We start from the raw sequence: 15047 nt of genomic DNA, 5'->3' as shown, positions 1-15047 counted from the left end.
GTCAACTCACGGAAATTGTATTCCCATTTCATTTCGAGTTGATGAGAAGAAAAGAAAGCAATGTCTGCTCACTGTTTGCTGACTGCTCCACAAAAAGTGGTGCTTAAAGGGCTTATTGTGACTAATATGTTAGGGTAAGGCCTGGGTCAAGATTAGTGATAGGGACAGTACATTAAAAGGTAGTTGCTATTGACCATGGTTGTGATCCGAAGCCATACCAGTGTTATGGTTAGTGAATTACAGTAAGTGACATTATAGGTAGGTAGTTGGTACTAACCATGGTTGTGATCCGAAGCCGTACCAGGCCAGCTGTAATATCTGGAAGCCCAGGCCCAGTAAGATGGTGTTCTTATTCCCTATGGAGCGCATCAGGATCCCGAGAACCACCGTCTGACACAGAGAACACAGCGGGTAATCAATCATAAAGATCATCAAGGACAACAACCACCCTAGCCACTGCCTGTTCACCCCGCTATCATCCAGAAGGCGAGGTCAGTACAGGTGCATCAAAGCAGGGACCGAGAGACTGAAAAACAACTTCTATCTTCATACCATCTACTGCATCTTGCCTATGTCGTTCTGTACCATCACTCATTCATATATCTTTATGTACATATTCTTTATCCCTTTACACTTGTGTGTATAAGGTAGTAGTTGTGGAATTGTTAGATTACTCGTTGGTTATTACTGCATTGTCGGAACTAGAAGCACAAGCATTTCGCTACACTCGCATTAACATCTGCTAACCATGTGTATGTGACAAATAAAATTTGATTTGGGATTTGGATCGATCAATAATTTATTTATTACAGATATGTCAACAACTCTAGGACTTCTGAAAAGACATCACAACCTAAGTCAAAGAAAACTGTATAACAAGTATCAAAGGTCACCAACCTGAGCCACGATAGAGAGGATGCCCACCACAGCGATGAAGGCTGCAACTGTCTCTGACCTGAACCTTATCACCTGGGGAGAAATAATCCATCCACCTGACAGGTGTGGCATATCAAGGAGCTGATTAAACAGCATGATCATTACACAGCTGCACCTTGTGCTGGGGGACAATAAAAGGAGAGTCAAAATGTGCCAGTTCTTCCATGGCCTGCATACTCAGACATTTCATCCATATAGCATGTTTGGGATGCTCTGGATCGATGTGTATGACATGGGGCTGTGCATTATCATGACGGCGACGGATGAATGGCACTACAATGGGCCTCAGTATCTCGTCACGGTATGTCTGTGCATTCAAATTGCCATCGATAAAATGTAATTGTGTTTGTTGTCCGTAGCTTATGCCGGTCCATACCATAACCCCACCACCACCATGGGGCACTCTGTTCAATGTTAACATCAGCAAACCGCTTGCCCACACAACGCCGTAAACGCTGTCTGCCATCTGCCCGGTACAGTTGAAACCGGGATTCATCCGTGAAGAGCACACTTCTCCAGCGTGGCCATCGAAGGTGAGCATTTGCCCACTGAAGTCAGTTACACGCCTACCTGCAGTCAGGTCAAGACCCTGGTGAGGACGACGAGCACACAGATGAGCTTCCCTTTCTGACAGTTTGTGCAGAAATTCTTCAGTCGTGCAAACCCACAGTTTCATCAGCTGTCTGGGGTGGCTGATCTAAGACGATTCCGCAGGAGAAGAAGCCGGATGTGGAGGTACTGGGATGGCTTTGTTACAGGTGGTCTGAGTTTGAGGCCGGTTGGACGTACTGCCAAATTCTCTAAAACGACATTGGAGGTGACTTATTGTAGAGAAATTAACATTAATTTATCTGGCAACAGCTCTGTTGAACAGTCAGCATGCCAATTGCACTCTCCCTCAAAACTTGAGACATGTGTGGCATTGTGTTGTGTGACAAAACTGCCCATTTTTTTGCCTTTAATTTCCCCCAGCACAAGGTGCACCTGTGTAATGATCACGCTGTTTAATCAGCTTCTTGATATGCCACACCTGTCAGGTGGATGGATTATCTTGGCAAAAGAGAAATGCTCACTAACAGGGATGTAAACAAATTTATCCTATCTCAACCCAATTGAGATGGTTTGGGATGAGTTGGACCGCAGAGTTATTTTTTTATTTTATTTCACCTTTATTTAACTAGGTAGGCTAGTTGAGAACACGTTCTCATTTACAACTGCGAACTGGCCAAGATAAAGCAAAGCAGTGCGACAGAAACAACAAGCAGAGTTACACATGGAATAAACAAGCTTACAGTCAATAACACAATAGAAAAAAAAGAAGGGGGTCGTGTTCTCGGGGTGATGAGAGCTGTTGGGTTTGCGCCAGACATAGCGTTTTGCTTGATGGCCAAAAAGCTCAATTTTAGTCTCATCTGACCAGAGTACCTTCTTCCATATGTTTGGGGAGTCTCCCACATGCCTTTTTTTGCTTATTTATTTCTTTAAGCAATAGCTGTTTTCTGGCCACTCTTCAGCAAAGCCCAGCTCTGTGGAGTGTATGGCTTAAAGTGGTCCTATGGACAGATACTCCAGTCTCCGCTGTGGAGCTTGCAGCTCCTTCAGGGTTATCTTTGGTCTCTTTGTTGCCTCTCTGATTAATGCCCTCCTTGCCTGGTCCGTGAGTTTTGGTGGGCGGCCCTCTTTTGGCAGGTTTGTTGTGGTGCCATATCCTTTCCATTTTTTAATAATGGATTTCAAATGGTGCTCCGTGGGATGTTCAAAGTTTCTGATGATTTTATAACTCAACCCTGATCTGTACTTCTCCACAACTTTGTCGCTGACCTGTTTTGAGAGCTCCTTGGTCTTCATGGTGCCGCTTGCTTGGTGGTACCCCTTGCTTAGTGCTGTTGCAGACTCTGGGGCCTTTCAGAACAGGTGTATATATACACTGAGATGATGTGACACTTAAATAAAGTCCACCTGTGTGCAATCTAACTAATTATGTGACTTCTGAAGGTAATTGGTTGCACCAGATCTTATTTAGGGGCTTCATAGCAAATGGGGTGAATACATATGCACGCACCACATATTTTTTTAAACAAGTAATTATTTTCATTTCCCTTCACCAATTTTGAATATTTTGTGTATGTCCATTACCTGAAATCCCCCCAAAATCCATTTCAATTACAGGTTGTAATGCAACAAAATAGAAAAATACCAAGGGGGATGAAGACTTTTGCAAGGCACTGTATAGCGTACATTTAAAAAAAAGTAGGGACGTGTATTAGAAAACCAATCAATATCTGGTGTGACCACCATTTGCGTCATGCAGCGTGACACATCTCCTTTGCATAGAGTTGATCAGGCTGTTGATTGTGGCCTGTGGAATGTTGTCCCACTCCTCTCCAATGGCTGTGCGAAATTTCTGGATCTTGGCGGGAACTGGAACACACTGCCGTACATGTCGATCCAGAGCATCCTAAACATGCTCAACGGGTGACATGTCTGGTGAGTATGCAGGCAATGGAAGAACTGGGACATTTTCAGCTTCCAGGAATAGTATACAGATCCTTGTGACATTGGGCCATGCACTATCATGCTGAAACACGGGGAACTATGGGGCACTCTATTCAAAACATTGACATTAGCAAACCGCTAAAACGACGTTGGAGGCGGCTTATCATAAAGAAGTGAACATTCAGAGCAAAATCTCTGGTGGACATTCCTGCAGTCGGCATGCCAATTGCACGCTCCCTCAAAACTTGAGACCTCTGGCCTCCCGAGTGGCGCAGCGGTCTAAGGCACTGCATCGCAGTGCTAGAGGCGTCACTACAGACCAGGGTTTGATCCCAGGCTGTATCACAACCGGCCGTGATCGGGTGTCCCATAGGGCAGCACACAATTGGCCAAGCGTCGTCCGGGCTAAGGGAGGGTTTGGCGGGGGGGCTTTACTTCGCTAATTTCTGGGATCTTTTATTTCAGCTCATGAAACACGGGACCAACACTTTACATGTTGCATTTATATTTTTGTTCAGTGTATATTAGTATTTAGTACAGTATAGTACTCACAGCGAAGGGGTCAGCCTACTCACAGCAAAGGGGTCAGCCTGCTCCCAGGATATGGGTGCCCCCCAGGAGGCCGGTCTCATCTTCTCAGGCAGTGACTCAGGGACAGCTACCAGGATGAAACAGATGTCTAGCAGGGCGATGGCAGTAGCCAGGATCACTACCAAGGTGTCCCCATACGTCACAGACAGGTACGCTCCGATTGCTAGGGCTGGTCACTAGGCTGGCTGCAAACGTGGCCGACACCTGGAAGGGGAGAAAAGGGAAAGGAAGTGGGAGAGGAAGGGCGAGAGGGGGGGAAAAAGGAGGTGAGGAATAGATGGAAGGGAGAAGAGGGAGACCTGGTGTCATTCTAACATTACGAGAATATATGACAGCAAAAATAACACTGACAGGTATTCCATCTGGGTTATCATTAAAATCTAGTCATTCAGCATCACTCATTCAGCATCACATCACACCAAACCATAGGCTGTGCTCCTCTCGTGTTCTGCTGTGATGTCTGCCACATACGCAAAGATCACAGAGAATGTGACTGCAAACACACCGGACATGGATATGGCTGCAAAGTACCACCTGAGGAGAGGAGAAGAGGAAATAGGAGGAGAGATGATGAGGGAGAAGAGAGGACAGGGAGGAAGGAGAGAGGAGGAATGTTAGCAAGTCTGTAAAGCTCTATCGTGGCTGTGGAAACCACTACAGTGATGATCCACTTCAACATAGGTTGAACCACAGCAGAATGCCAGAGATTTAGGGCCAGTTGCATAGACTACTCCTAGAATTTAAAACATGTTCATGTCTCTACACACTTGAAGTTGACAATGCTTTTTATTCCATGAGTAGGCTTAATCCGCCTCAGTACAATCACAGCCCATAGAGTGAAGTGTGTGTTATCGTAGAGGTGTTCTCACCACGGGCTGATCTTCACGAGAGGAATGGGGGCGCAGGTGAAGAAGACTGTTAGCAGTAGAAATGACTTCCTCCCCCGTACGTCTGACAATGCTCCAATCAGAGGAGCACTCAGGAACAACAGCAGACCCTAGGGCAAGGAGGAAGAGAGGGGGGGTGGAGAGAGGGCGGGAAGAGAGAGTGAGGGCGAGAGGGAAAGAGGAGAGAGAGAAAGATAAATAAAGAGAAGGAGAGAGAGAGAAAGAGGAGAGAGGGGCAGGAAGAGGAGCGATAAAAAGAGAGGGAGATAGAGGGAGAGAGGAAGGGACAGAAATAAAGAGGGGAGGGAGAGAGAGGAAAAAGAAGAGATAGTAATAAAAAGGAGAGAGAGAGAGAGAGGAAGAGAGGAGAAGGAGAGAAGGGGGGAGAGGAGAGAGGGAGAAAAATAAAGAGGGAGAGAGAAGAAAAAGGAGAGAGAGAGAAAGAGGAGAGGGAGAGGGGGCAAGAAAGAGGGAGGGAGAGTGTGAGAAAAAGGGAGAGAGCGGTAAACACAGAGAAATAAAGAGGGAGAGGGAAGGAGAGAGAGGAAAAAGTAGAGGGAGAGAGGAGAAGGGGGAGAGAAAAAGGAAGATGGAGCGAGAGAGAGGAAGACAGAAAGAGATGGAGAGAGGAAGAAAGAGGGAGAGAGAAAAAAGGAGAGGAGAGAAAAAGAGGAGAGAGGGAGAGGAGAGAGACAAAGGGGTGAAAGAAATGAGACCTCATTGAGCTGTGCACTGAGCTACTGAGTAACCAACTACAGTTTTGTACAATCATTTACACATGTAGCTCTATTCCAGTAGTCCATGCTTTCCCATGACATAGCCTACTACACTGAGTATACCAAACATTAGGAACACCTTCCTAATGCTTCCCACAGTTGTGTCAATTCGGCTGTATGTCCATTGGGTGGTGGACCACACAGGAAACCCATCCCTGTTCAAAGGCACTTAAATATTTTGGTTTGCCTATTCACCCTCTGAGTGGCATGCATACACAATCCATGTCTCAAGGCCTAACACGCCTTCTTTAAAACTGTCTCCTCCCCTTCATCTACTCTGAATGTGATATCAATAAGGGATCATAGCTTTCACCTGGATTCACCTTTTCAGTCTATGGACAGAGCAGGTGTTCTTAATGTTTTGTATTCTCAAGTGTATACTATCCATACTGCCATCATCTACACACCCCACTAAACAGACCACCGGAGATTAAAATGTAACGTTTTGAGTTTAGGCTACATGAGATAAGATGCCATGCACTACTGCAGCTGTCAGTGGTAAAACAAACACAGTACTTGGCAGAGAGAGTTCTACCATGACGGGTCTCTCTCTTATCTAACCTAGTGAGTGACGAGTCTCCTCGCTAGGCAGCGGCTAGCTTAGCGTTTTCTTACCTACAGGGTGTCCTAGCTACAGACTAGAGCAGGGTTTCCCAAACCTCTCCTCGGGGATCACCAGACATTTCACATTTTTGTTGTAGCCCTAAACTAACACGCCCGATTCAATTAGTCTAATAATTAGTCTGTAACCAAACTGTTACAGACCTATATCCATCCTGCCCTGCCTTTCTAAAGTCTTCGAAAGCCAAGTTAACAAACAGATCACCGACCATTTCGAATCCCACCGTACCTTCTCCACTATGCAATCTGGTTTCCGAACTGGTCATGGATGCACCTCAGACACGCTCAAGGTCCTAAATGATATCATGACCGCCATCAATAAAAGACAGTACTGTGCAGCCGTCTTCATCGACCTGGCCAAGGCTTTTGACTCTGTCAATCACCACATTCTTATCGGCAGACTCAATAGCCTTGGTTTCTCAAATGACTGCCTTGCCTGGTTCACCAACTACTTCAGAGTTCAGTGTGTCAAATCGGAGGGCCTGTTGTCTGGACCTCTGGCAGTCTCTATGGGGGTGCCACATGGTTCAATTCTCGGATCGACTCTTTTCTCTGTATATATCAATAACGTCGCTCTTGCTGCTGGTGATTCTCTGATCCACCTCTACGCAGACGACACCATTCCGTATACATCTGGCCCTTCTTTGGACACTGTTAACAAACCTCCATACGAGCTTCAATGCCATACAACACTCCTTCCGTGGCCTCCAACTGCTCTTAAATGCTAGTAAAACTCAATGCTGATTGCTGCCCGCACCTGCCCGCCCGACTAGCATCACTACTCTGGATGGCTCCGACTTAGAATATGTGGACAACTACAAATACCTAGGTGTCTGGTTAGACTGTAAACTCTCCCTCCAGACTCACATTAAGCATCTCCAATCCAAAATCAAATCTAGCTTTCTATTTCGCAACAAAGCCTACATCACTCATGCTGCCAAACATACCCTCGTAAAACTGACTATCCTACCGATCCTTGACTTCGGCGATGTCATTTACAAAATAGCCTCCAACACTCTACTCAGCAAATTGGATGTAGTCTATCACAGTGCCATCCGTTTTGTCACCAAGGCCCATATACAACCCACCACTGTGACCTGTATGCTCCCGTTGGCTGGCCCTCGCTACCTATTCGTCACCAAACCCACTGGCTCCTGGTCATCTATAAGTCTTTGCTAGGTAAAGCCCCGCCTTATCTCAGCTCACTGGTCACCATAGCAACAACCATCTGTAGCACACGCTCCAGCAGGTATATTTCACTGGTCATCCCCAAAGCTAACACCTTCTTTGGCCGCATTTCCTTCCAGTTCTCTGCTGCCAGTGATTGGAAAGAATTGCAAAAATCACTGAAGCTGGAGACTTATATCTCCCTCACTAACTTTAAGCATCAGCTGTCAGAGCAGCTTACCGATCACTGCACCTGTACACAGCCCATCTGTAAATAGCCCACCCAACTACCTTATCCCCATATTGTTTTTTTTGTTGTTGCTCTTTTGCATCCCAGTATCTCTACTTGCACATCATCATTTGCACATATATCACTCCAGTGTTAATGCTAAATTGTAATTATTTCGCCACTATGGCCTATTTATTGCCTTACCTCCCTAATCTTATTACATTTGCACACACTGTATATAGATTTTACTATTGTGTTATTGACTGTACGTTTGTTTATCCCATGTGTAACTCTGTGTTGTTGTTTTTGTCGAAACTGCTTTGCTTTATCTTGGCCAGGTCACAGTTGTAAATGAGAACTTGTTCTCAACTGGCCTATCTGGTTAAATAAAGGTGAAATAACATAAGAAATTTATTGAAAAAACGGTTGTTATCTTACCTAAAGTGTCCTGGCTCCAGACTAGAGCGCAACAGGCTAGGCTGCTGTTAACTGTTGTTATCTTACCTAAAGTGTCCTGGCTCCAGACTAGAGAGCAACAGGCTAGGCTGCTGTTAACTGTTGTTATCCTACCTAAATTGTCCTGGCTCGAGAAAAACAGGCTAGGCTGCTGTTAACTGTTGTCATCTTACCTTGACACCGTGAATAAGCCCATTCATCAGGAATGTGTGTTGAGGGAATGTTTCATGTAAGACCTGGGAAATAAACACAGATAAGACATGATCAACTTTTGTGTCCATACAGTAGCCTACATTAAAGTGACCCACACAGTACAGTGACTGCTATACACTTCAGCATTCGTCAAACTAAAGCAAAGGAAAGCACATACACACACACACACACACACACACACACACACACACACACACACACACACACACACACACACACACACACACACACACACACACACACACACACACACACACACACACACACACCAATATAAAGTGACACTGAGAAAACAAAACTGTTGTGTCCATATTAGTACAGTGTAACAGACCTATGTGATGACATACAGTGGCTCATGTTGACTACAGGTAACTTCAGCTAGTCAAACTACAGCACACTGACCTGACGGTACCCATTAACAATATCCGCTCCATTACCTAATAGTGACCTTTCTGGGTCTGAGATACTGAGGGAACAAACTTTCAGCTAGATAATGGAAACTGATATAGAAAAGGTTGAGGGGAGAGACTCTAGCACACTGTGTAAATGACACACTTAAAGTAAACCTTTATTACCTAACGAAATGTACTCTGAAGCAAGCAGGCAGATGGTATAATTTCCCTCAAATTCACAAACAGAGGTCAGGCATGATGGTGCAAATTCAGCCTAAATCAATGTGACGCAGTTCAAAGTCTACAGACAGTATTGGCGAGGAACTCCGTTTGAGAGCAGGTGAGGGAGGGGTGATTGACACCAGTAGGATCATGACCCTGTGAGTGTTTAGACAGGACTAAGAGAACAAACACATACAGGGTTTGACTATTGGTCAGGGGGACATGGACCAAACCAAATGCAAATGGAGAGGAGAAGCCATTCAAGGCCCCTAAAACAGGGTTACCCAAACCCAGTCTTGGGGCCCCCCTTGGGTGCACATTTTGTTTTTTAACCTAGCACTACACAGCTGATTCAAATAATGAAAGTTAATCCTAAGTTGGTAATTTGAATCAGCTGTGTAGTGCTAGGGCAAAAAAACTCAAACGTGCACCCAGGGGGCCCCAGGACCGAGATTGGGAAACCCTGCCCTGAGAGAGTTTTCCTGCACAGATGCCGAATACAGTGGGTTTGGTGAGGCTGAGAGAGGCGCTGGCTGTGGCTAATGAAAGTGGGAACCTCAGTGGGTGCAGTGAGAGAGGGTGATGCATGCGAGAGAACTGTAACAGCAACAGGTGAATGGATAGAGCACAGTGGGAGCTCACTGTGCACCTAACTAAGGAGGACCTGAGTGGAAACAGTGAAGCCGGCGTCTCTTTCCAACGCTCTCTGATTAACCCAACACGCAAATGTTAACTGCCCCCTGGGAGATCCAGTAAGTGGAACAGATTTTCATAGTCAGAATAAGCACCACTAACCCTCCACACAGACCAGGGTCGTGTTCAGTGGGTGCGAAACCGAAGAAAAACAGTCCGAAATGGAGTAAAACGAGATATCTGAACTCGTCCAGTAAGAAACACTAATGAACAACACATAGCACTGACTTCAAACAAATCATTTGAAACTGTCCATAATGTGGGCTGTAGATTTAGTTGTTTATCATTTGTTTGGTGGGGAAAAGTAGCCCAGCTGTAGCGAAGGTAAATGTAGGTTCCAGGAAATGGGTGAAAAACAGATCTCGTGGTCCTGAACACAAACAATGCATTTTCAATTCATATTCACTACTATATAGTTTGTCGGACATGATTCGTCCGTCCATTGAGGGGAGTCGTGTGTGCCCGGATGCGTCTACAACATCTATAGTCGAACAACAACCTCTCACTAACCTTCTCTCTCCCACTCCCTTTGAGAAGCCCTTTCAAAAGCAAAAGATACACTACTCGGTGTCTTTTTCATATTGCTCAGCCAAGTATCATCTGTCGACACTGAGCCTCTCATCCCCACAACACAGGCTGCATTATCAGGCCCTGAACATTTGATTATCAATTCAATTACTCATAGCTGTTTGTGGAGCTGTTTGTTGGAAAATGTCACTCCCTGGTAGTCTGGTTGGGTTTAGGACAGAATTATGAAGGAGTGGGGTGGGAGGAATGAATGCATTATAACCAGTCATTATGAATGCATTATAATGCATTAAACTGTCCTGTTTTGGGGAGGGTATTATTAACATACATTTAGGTCGATTAGCAGACTCTCTTATCCAGAGAAACGTATAATGAACTTGTGTTTAGTAGGGCTGGGAATTGCCAGAGAATTCACGATACGATATTATCACGATACTTTGGTGCCGATACAACGTGTAACAAAACTCACAATTCTATATGTACTGTGATATTATTGCGATTCAATGTTGCAAACATGTTGCTCACCATATGCCTGTTGCAGAGGGATGAGAGGGAGCCATGAGAAAACACGTGTTTGATCAGTCATGGAAATAAAACTGCTGAAAACAAATGGTCTCCCTTATTTAAAAAGAAGATGGAGAACCAGCTATGAAGGAGAAATACTGGATCTTTGGTGCAGGTACAGCCAACTAGCGCCAAAATAATATTGTGATATTGTGAAAACGATACATCGTCAAAAATAATATCCCGATATGTAACTGTGTGGATTTTTCCCCCTTCACTAGTGTTTAGTGGCGGGTGTGACTCAGAGACTAATACAGAGATCTGAGATATTGATGAAAGACATTACATCGTAATGTAAGGCTCTGCGGTAGGCTGCGTATGCGGTTTCTCATGAGCAGTCACACCTTATAGTTATGAGAGTAGAGTATTACTTCATTAATCCCAATTTGTTTTATTTTTATTTTTATCACAGCATGCATCATCAATGACAGGACACGCAACAATGACCAACACATGATGAAACATTTCAGTTGTAGTTTACCCTGATCATGGGCGGGGTGAGCAATGAGCATGTATTGTACAGGAAACTAACATGACGTGTCTTAATAGGGTGTTGGGCCACCACGAGCTGCCAGAACAGCTTCAATGGGCATTGGCATAGACTATCTGTAACTCTGTTGGAGGGATGCGACACCATTCTTCCACGAGAAATTCCATCATTTGGTGTATTGTTGGTGGTGGTGGTGAACACTGTCTCAGGCACCGCTCCAGAATCTCCCATAAGTGTTCAATTGGGTTGAGATCTGGTGAACTGACACAAAGAGCGGTCTCAAAGGACCAAAGTTACCGAGATCTCTTCTTCTAGCCATGGTAGCCAAAATAAATGTGCAACTGGGCATTTTTATAAGTGACCCTACGCATGATGGGATGTTTTAATTGCTTAATTAACTCAGGAACCACACCTGTGCGGAAGCACCTGCTATCAATACACCTTGTATTCCTCATGTACTCAAGTGTGTCCTTTATTTTGGCAGTAGCCAGTACATCCCAACTGTATGTATCCCTAAGCAAGGGAGGGGAGCAGTTGGGCTTAGGTGCATGTGAGTCACACTTGAGCCCAGGTTGTGTTTAGTCTAGCATGAGGGGGTCCTGCGCATGACGCTTGCAACGCCAGGGTTGTGGGCTGGATTCCCACGGGGACCAGTACAAAAAAGTATGAAAAATGTATGCACTCTCTACTGCAGTTTCCCAAACTCGGTCCTCGGGACCCTAAGCGGTACACGTTTTGGTTTTTGCCCTAACACTACACAGCTGATTCAAATAATCAAAGCTTGATGATTCGTTGATCATTTGAATCAGCTGTGTAGTGCTAGGGAAAAAAACAAAACGTGCACCCCCTGAGGTCCCTAGGACAGAGTTAACCCCGCTCTACTGTAAGTCGATCTGGATAAGAGTGTCTGTTACATGACTCAAATGTAAACGCATGTGTTGTCTCTACTGTATGTACATTATGTACCCTACTATGTACTGTAGCCCTAAGTAAGCTTGTTTTCATACAGGATGTAAGGGGAACAGTTGGTGGTTAACCTACCTACAGTGATCATGGGCGTGGTGAGCATGTGTTGGCCTATACCTACTGTGGGTAGCACAATGTACAGTAAGCTTGGGAATAGGTGGGCTCAGGTGTGTGGACGTTTACTTACCATGGGCATGGTGAGCATGTGTTGTATCCCTACTGTAACGTAGGCTTAGGTAAGCTTGTGTTCCAGCAGGTGGGCTCAGGTGGTTTACCTACTGTAAGCATGGGCGTGGTGAGCAGCCCCTTCTGTACTGTATGTATCCCTAGCTAGGCCTGTCTTAGTGGAGCGGCTGGGCGGGCTCAGACGTGCGGTGGTGGTTTACCTACCGTAAGCATGGGCGTGGTGGGCAGCCCCCAGGAGAAGAATTCCAGGAAGATAACCACCACAGCATGGCAGACGCTGGGCTCAACCATCCCCTGGGGCTAAAGCATGGCGATGAGAGAAGAGGATGGAAAGACAAAAGAAGAGAGGGGAGAAGAGAGGGTGAGAGAAAAGATGAGAGATTAGGGAAAACCGTAAAGCTGACAGACAATATACATTTCAAAAGGGGTGTGCACAAAATCCACCACATTTGAACAGGTGCTGGGTAATAGGTTAGTCAGTGAGTGAGCGAGCGAGACTGCCCTAAGTGTGCACTTGTTGATTTCTCTTCATGGATTTAAAAGCAAATGACTGGTGTGAGACATATGATGAAAACTCCTTCTAGTCCAGCCCATACTTATACCAATCCAAGGCTTTTTAAAAGCACAGGGAGGAATCCAATGGTGTACACTTCCCAGAGAGGGAAGCAGGGACATGGGAGCCTTGACGGGGAGGTGTGAAAGCCATGGTGGCTGTAAAGTAGGGCAGGTCCAGCTCAACAAGATAGCGTGTGTGCGTTCCAGACCACAAAGTATGCAATACAATGTCAAGAATGGCAACTCTGACTGACATAGCCTAGGTCAAGGATCTTCAACCCAGTTCCTGGAGAGCTACCATCCTGTAGGTTTTCGCTCCAACCCCAGTTGTAACTAACCTGATTCACTTTATCAACCAGCTGAGTATCATGGCCAAGCCTACACTACCGTTCAAAAGTTTGGGGTCACTTATACATTTCCTTGATTTCCATGAACACATGCATGAAATGAGTTACAAAATGAATAGGAAATATAGTCAAGACGTTCACAAGGTTATAAATAATGATTTTTAATTGAAATAATAATAATAATAATAATAATAACAAACTTTGCTTTCATCAAAGATTCCTCCATTTGCAGCAATTACAGCCTTGCAGACCTTTGGCATTCTAGTTGTCAATTTGTTGAGGTAATCTGAAGAGATTTCACCCCATGCTTCCTGAAGCACCTCCCACAAGTTGGATTGGCTTGATGGGCACTTCTTACATACCATACGGTCAAGCTGCTCCGACAACAGCTCAATAGGGTTGAGATCCGGTGACTGTGCTGGCCACCCCATTATAGACAGAATACCAGCTGACTGCTTCTTCCCTAAATAGATCTTGCATAGTTTGGAGCTGTGCTTTGGGTCATTGTCCTGTTGTATGAGGAAATTGGCTCCAATTAAGCGCTGTCCACAGTGTATGGCATGGCGTTGCAAAATGGAGTGATAGCCTTCCTTCTTCAAGATCCCTTTTACCCTGTACAAATCTCCCACTTTACCACCACCAAAGCACCCTCAGACCATCACATTGCCTCCACCACGCTTGACAGATGGAGTCAAGCACACCTTCAGCATCTTTTCATTTTTTCTGCATCTCACAAATGTTATTTTTTGTGATCAGAACACCTCAAACTTAAATTTGTCTGTCCATAACACTTTTTTAATCTTCCTCTGTCCAGTGTCTGTGTTCTTTTGCCCATCTTAATCTTTTATTTTTATTGGCCAGTCTAAGATATGGCTTTTTGTTTGCAACTCTGTCTAGAAGGCCAGGATCCCGGAGTCGCCTCTTCACTGTTGACGTTGAGTTTTCAGCTGTGCTAACATCATTGCAAAAGGGTTTTCTAATGATCAATTCACCTTTTTAAATGATAAACTTGGATTAGCTAACACAACGTGCCATTGGAACAAAGGAGTGATGGTTGCTGATAATGGGCCTCTGTACGCCTATGTAGATATTCCATAAAAATAAAAATAAATCTGCCATTTCCAGCTACAATAGTCATTTACAACCTGAATGTCTACACTGTATTTCTGATCAATTTAATGTTATTTTAATGGAGAAAAAAATGTATTTCAAAAACAAAGGCATTTCTAAGTGACCCCAAGCTTTTGAACGGTAGTGTACATTGTCCATCCTAACAATTAGGAAAAAGCAAAGGCTTTGATTTCTTGTCAAACAGATGGAAAAGGGGTCTAGAAAATATCTACCAAGAAAGTCTTAAAGGTATTAGAAATATACATCAAATCACAATAATGTTGAAGTAAAGACCCCTGCCAACTAATATTTTTTTTTTTAAGTAATCCGTTACGTTAACCGCAAAAATATTGCAATCAGATTACAGATACTTCTGAAAAACTAGATTATTACTTCTTGGATTACTTTGAAATTCAGAAAGGATGTTCACAAAAAAATACAATATGACACCGGTTTTCTCAATTACATTACATTTTAAGTTTGTTCCAACCCTGAGTACAGCAAAAAAAAAGTGGAGTTGAGTGCAGCACAGTATACAGCAGAGCGCACTAGATTCGAGAACACTATGATGTACTGTACTTTACTACACTCTACTGAACTCTACTGTTCTTTGATGTCCAAA

General features: G+C 44.5%; 1 pseudogene; it reads right to left on the bottom strand.

Moving 5' to 3' along the window:
• The window catches only part of LOC120020503, a 28277-nt pseudogene extending 15573 nt beyond the window's left edge, over window positions 1-12704 (bottom strand).
• Window positions 12705-15047: the final 2343 nt, after the last annotated feature.

Source organism: Salvelinus namaycush, chromosome 25 (assembly GCF_016432855.1).
Source record: "Salvelinus namaycush isolate Seneca chromosome 25, SaNama_1.0, whole genome shotgun sequence".
Lineage (NCBI taxonomy): Eukaryota > Metazoa > Chordata > Actinopteri > Salmoniformes > Salmonidae > Salvelinus > Salvelinus namaycush.
This window is presented reverse-complemented; position numbering and strand designations above follow the sequence as displayed.